This window comes from Otolemur garnettii, unplaced genomic scaffold, assembly GCF_000181295.1.
Source record: "Otolemur garnettii isolate 467f Iridium unplaced genomic scaffold, OtoGar3 scaffold00046, whole genome shotgun sequence".
Classification (NCBI taxonomy): Eukaryota; Metazoa; Chordata; class Mammalia; order Primates; family Galagidae; genus Otolemur; species Otolemur garnettii.
In genome coordinates, this window is record NW_003852441.1 from 7,010,218 (window position 1) to 7,016,840 (window position 6,623).

Sequence of the window (6,623 nt, forward strand, 5' to 3'; positions counted from 1 at the left end):
AGACTCCTCAGAGGGATTGATGTAGTTTGTTGCCATGGATAATTGTCTCTAAATAAACTCAGGATAGTTAAGTGGATGTGAACAGATGGAAATAAATTGATGGAAGTTGAAGAAAAAAAAAAACATATTGAAACATAATGTAATTGGCAATAACAATACAAAGGAGATAGGTGAAAACAAAGCTCCACTAAAGTAAGGAAATGACACCCACCAGGTGGGAACCTTAATCCACAAGAAAAATGAAGAGAACCAGAAATGGTGACTAAGAAGGCTAATGTAACATACTTTATAAATGTGTTCTTGCTCTTCTCTGTATTCTCAGCTTCTCTAAAAGACATACATTATAGAAAGTAATCATTATGCTAATGTATCGATAAATTTGTAGCATAAATAAACATAATATATGTAGCAATAGCAGGAAAAAACATTGAGTAGAGGATAGAACTAAACAGGTATAATATTTCTATGTCTCCCTGGAATTAAGACATCATAAATCCGAAGTAGGTTCTGCTAAGTTAAGATATATCTTATTGCCTTACAGCAAACTATTAAGAAAAATATCTAAAAAATAGACTAAAAATTGGCAAAGGAATTAAAATGTTACAGTAGAAAATATTCTTTTAAAGGAAAATAAAATAGTAAATGAGAGGAAGAAAAAAAGACATGAGACATGTGGAACACAAAATGTTAAATCATATTAATAAGAGTGCAATTAGAAAATGGGTTAAAAATTCAATCTAAAAACGATTGTCAAATTGGATTTTTCTTTTTTTTTTTTTTCTATATGGAACGCTTCATGGATTTGCATGTCATTCTTCTCTCTATCGTTCAAATTTTTTTTAGTATATGTGCTGCCGAAGTGAGCACTGGATTTTTCTTTTTTTAAAAAAAGGAGTCAACTATATGATCCACTGACAGGAGCTACACTTTAGATTCAAAAATACAAATAGTTTGAAATTAAACTAGATGAAATGAAATGAAAAAAGATGCACCATGTAATAGCAACCACAGACCGCTAGAGTGACTATACTAATAACAAGCAAAATGGACTTTAAAATAATAAAAGTTACTAGAAATAAAACAGAGTATTTTGGGTGGTGCCTGTGGCTCAAAGGAGTAGGGCACCAGCCCCATATGCCAGAGGTGGTGGGTTCAAACCCAGCCCCGGCCAAAAACTGCAAAAAACAAAACAGAGTATTTTATAATAATGAAAGCATCCATGCAATAGGAAAATATAACCATTACAATGCATCTAACAGAACTCTAAAATACATGAAGCAAAACCTGACAAAACTCAAGGAAAAACAGATAATTCAACAATAAGTGTTGAAGACTTGAATATATCACATTCTATAATGGAAAGAAGAAATAGGCTAAAAATCCACAAGGTTGTCAGAGACTTGAACAACACTACAAATCAACTAGACCCAGTAGACATCTGTAGAACATACCACCCAGAATGGCAAAATACAGAGTACACATTTTTCTCAAATTCACAGAGAATATTCTCCATGACAGACTATACGATAGCCCACAAAACAAGCTTCATTGAACATAAAAAGACTGAAATCATATAAAGCTATTCTCTGACCACAATGTAATGAAATTAGACATCAATAATACAAGGAAACCGAAAATTCACAAATATGTGGAAAATAAACGCCACACTATTAAATGACTAACAAGTCAATGAAGAAGTCATAATGGAAATTAGAGAATAGTTCGTGGTAGATAAAAACAAAAATACAACATACTAAAACTTATGGTATATAACTAAAGCAGGGCTTAATGGGGAATCACGACTGCAAATGCCTATATACAGAAGAAAGGTCTCAAATCAATAACCTAAGCTTCCACCTTAAGTATAGGAAAAAAAAAAAAAAAAAGTAAACCCAAAGCAAGCAGAAAGGCAGATACAATAAGGATTAAAGCAAAAATAAATAAAATAGAGAGTAGAAAAACAACAGAGAAAAATGGATGAAAAAACCTAACCCAAAGTTAGGTTCTTTGAAAGTCAACAAAATGGACAGTCATTTAAGCTAGACTGTCTTTAAAAAAAAAAAAAAAAGATAGAAAAAGCTTGAATAAGTAAAGTCAGGAATAAAAGAAGCAACATCACTAATGATGTTACCAAAATGAAAGATATTATAAGTGAATACTATGAACAACCATATGCCAAAAAAGTTAGGTAATTTCAATGAAGTAGAAAAATTCTTAGACAGATATAAGCTATGAAAATTGACACTAGAAGAAATTATAAATATGAGTAGGCTTATAACAGATAAAAAGATAGAATTAATGATCAAAAAATTTCCCACAAAAAACAGAAAAGCCCCAGACAATATTACTACACTGCTGAATTCTACCAAATAATGAAAGAATTAATAGAAATTTTTCATGAACTCTTAAAAAAATAAGAGTAGGGAACACTTCCCAATTCATTGAATGAGACTGGTATTATCCTGATACCAAAATCAAAGTCATGGCAGGAAATGGAACAATTTATCAATATTTCAATAATAATGCAAAATATTCCCAAAAAGTACTATCAAAACAATTCTAGCAACATGTAAACATGATGATAAATCATGATCAAGTGGTTGAACATCCAAAATTCAATTAAAATAGTACTTAAAGTAGTAAATTAATAGAGCAAAAGACAAAAACACATGAGTGATCATCTCATCAGACACATGAAATTGTCTCATTCCTGGTGCCTAGCACAGAGCTCCTACAATTCTTGGAATTTCTTGAGCAATAAGGAGAAAACATGTTCTTCTATCATTTATAATAGCACCTTTCTACCGTACTTGAGTTTGTGCTACTAAGCTGACTCGCAGAGAATGGGGGCTGTTGCCAAGGGAACCAATCATTGATTAGAGGGTTGAAACTTTCAGCCCAACCCTGGGAGAGGAGTGGTGCTGGAGATTGACTTAATTAATCAGGCAGCTTCCAGGTTGGTGAGCATACAGAGGTGCTGGGAGGGTGACCCACCTAAAGACAATGGCAACAGAAGTTCCAGGCCCCTTCCCACAAACCTCACCTTACACATCTCTTCCATTTGGCTGTTTCTGAGTTCTATCATTTATAGCAAACTGATAAACCTAAGTAAACCACCTTCCTTAGTTCTGTGAGCCATTCTATCAGATTATTAGGCCAGAGGAGGGAGTTGTGGGAACCCTCAATATACCACCAGTTGGTCAGAAGTATGAGTGACAACCTGGACTTGTGACTGACATCTGAACTGGGAGGAATGAAGGGCAGAAACATGATGACTGAGCCTTAAATCTGTGGGGGTCTGTGCTAACTCTGAGTAGTGAGCATCATAACTGAATTGTAGAATATCTAGTTTGTACCTAAAAATTTGAAGAATTGCTTAACATTAGGGGAAACCCGTATATTTGGTATCAAAAGTGGAAGTGTAGAAAAAATAGGGTTTTTCTATTAACACATAAAAAGCTTATGACAAAATTTAACAGTTTTTCATGGTAGAAACACCAAACCAGGAATAAAAGGAAACTTCTTTTATTTTAAATTAATACGAGGACGCAAATTTTTAGGTTATGTTGTTCTCACTTCCATGGTAAAGTTTAAGTTCACCCAGAGAGAAGGAGATTTCTTTAACCCAATAAAATGCATCAAAAAATCCCACAGGTAACATCATAATTAAGAGTGAAAGAATAAATGCTTTCCCCTTAAGAAAAAGAGAAGGATGTCTATTTTTGTCATTTCTATTTAATGTTTTACTAGAAGTTCTAGTCAGGGTAATTATGTAGAACAGAAATGCTGCTGTGTACTATACAGCAACGTTTCAGTCAACGACAGACTACATATGTGGCAATGACCTCTTCCTGGTTCGTTGACAGCCATTTGGGGGCGGGGGGGCTATATTCTCACATTGTAGAAAGGGCCAAAAGTCTTTACAAGGTCTCTTTTATGAGGGCACTAATCTCTTTCATGAGGGCCATCCTCTTATGACCTAGTCACCTATCAGAGGTTCATTCCATCATCTTGGGTATTAGGATTTCAATGTGAGACTTTGGGGGAGATGCAAACATTCATTCTATCACAGGATGCCACCAGAGGTTTTTGAGCATGGCTCTGCCACTCTGCAGAGAAGGCAAGGGTAGACGGAGTTGGGGGGTGATCAGTCAGGAGGCTATTGCAATAACCAGGGTGAGATGACAGTGGCTTGGGTCATGGTGGGAGGTTTAGAGAGACAAGAAGTGGTTGGAGCTCAGATTTATTCTGAAAGTGGGGCTACCATGTTCCATAATGAGTGTAACGCAGACTGTGAGAAAAAGCAAAGGTTTAAGGGAAACTCAAGGGTTTTGACTGAGTAAACAAAAAGACAGAATTGCCATTATCAGAAATGGGAAAGTCTGTTGGAGCAGCAAGTCTGGGAGAAGATAAGGGGCTCACTCAGCTTTAAATAACAAGAACATGAGCTGTCTCATTAAGCTTCCAAGTAGAAACATTGTAGAAGTTAGATAAATAAGGCTGAAGTTCAGGGGAGAGATCCAGATTGGAAATATAAATCTAAGAATTATCCTCCTACAGGTGGCATTTAAAGCTTTGAAATTCACTGTGATCCCCGAGGAAATGTGTGTGTGTGTGTGTGTGTGTGTGGTTCCTGCACAAGTTTCTTCCTGCATAATAATGCCTGCTGGCTGTGTTTTATAAGAACTGCGTATATAGGGGTTGCATTAATTCTTTTGTAACAGGTACAGTACACACATTCTGGGTGAGGGGCACACTTACAACATTGACCTGAAGTGTACAGAAGCAAATCATATCATTAAAACATGTGTACCCCTGATATTCTGGAATTTTTTTTAAAGACTGAAAAAAAAATTTTTAATAACTATATGGGTATCAAGGCAACAAATTTCGTGGCATGTATCAAACCATACCTGTTAAGCTACGGTTTGTTATGCACAGCTCTCAACAAAAAATACAACACAAATTCATTGGCAGAGAATTTGAGAAGAGCGGGATTGTTTAAAACTGTACACAGACACACAGCCAGAGAGTAAATTTAGTGGTGCTTGGAACCAGTAGGCTTTAAAAAAAAAAAAGGGAGGGGTTTCACTATGTTGCCCAGGCTGGCCTAGAACTCCTGGGCTTAAGTGAGCCTCCCATCTCAGTATCCCCCCCCACCCCCTGCACCTGGTTGCTAGGACTCCAGGCACACACCTCCACGCCCAGCTTCCCAGAGACTTTTTAACTATGGCTGGTATCTATCAAGCAATTTGTTAATGAATTGGAAAATTAAAAGACTCTAGTATTCCACTACAAGTTACTTGTATGCCTATGGACAAATCGTCTCTCTTCTCTGAGGCCCTGTTTCCTCATATGCAGAAATAAAGGAGCAGAGACTCTTAACTTCCTTTTCATAGTCAGCGGCTAATCTTTACTAAAATAAACCTTTTCTGGAACTTGGTTGTTTTACAGCTATACGGCTCCCCCAAGTGGCCAAGAGGATGAAAGTAACCGGAATGCAAGCCCTGTTTATGCGATGGTTGTTAATAATTGAGCTCATTTACTGATCATTCAACATGGTGCATGTTCTCATTAAATGTTAACCAAAACACCATGAGGCAGTTAGCGTTTTTATCCACATCTTACAGGTGAGGAAACTGAGACCTGGGATTCAAGGTCATAATGGGAAGCAAAGCTCAAGGATTCAAACCCAGGGAGTCTGAATCCGCAGTCTGCCGTGTTGATAGCTGATCTCCCGTAAGCATCACTGCACAAGAGTAATAATGTTGAACCGCCAAGGCTGGAGACACATTGGGGGTGTCAGCACTTGCCCTGGAGAAGTACATGGCTGTCTGCCCATAGAAATAGACTCAGCTGGGAGTCGAAGAAACTCCCTTCTCATTACTTCAGGTCAGAAAGGATCCCAGAAGCCAAGAAAAGTGCCCTCAGGAAACCAGTGGCCACTCACCCTGTCCAGTTGCCAGATGCCAGGTCTGACAATTAAGTTCACAAACTCATCCTAGAAAACGTCCCAATACCTCACTGCTGAATATCACTACGGCCACCTTTGACACACACCCCTGGGAAGCTGTTCACTGATGCCAGGGCCTAGTCCACCCTTCACAGCAATTTTGGAACTTTCTCTGGAATGGCTGTCAGAACTATTTGCTATATTACAACCTTGCTGTCCAGAATGTCACCAAGATGTCTTCCTTTCAATATTTTCTTTAGTTATGAGGGGCCAGATTAGGTGAGTAGGGAGGGTTTTCCAAAACAGTAATTTGTTTCACTAGATAAAAACTCCCTCACAGGTTCAGCAGCCGTAGCTCAGCAGCTAGAGGGCCAGTGACATACACTGGAGTTGGTGGGTTTGAACACAGCCCGGGCCTGCCAAACAACAACTACAACAACAACAACAAAATATATATATATAAAAATAATATATAATCATAGTCAGCGGCTATATATATATGTATATATATAGCTGGGCATTGTGGTGGGCTCCTATATTCCCAGTTACTTGAGAGGCTGAGGCAAGAGAATCACTTAAGCCCAAGCATTTGAGGTTGCTGTGAGCTGTGACGCTATGGCACCCTATGAGGGTGATATAGTGACACACTATCTCAGAAAAAAAAAAAAAA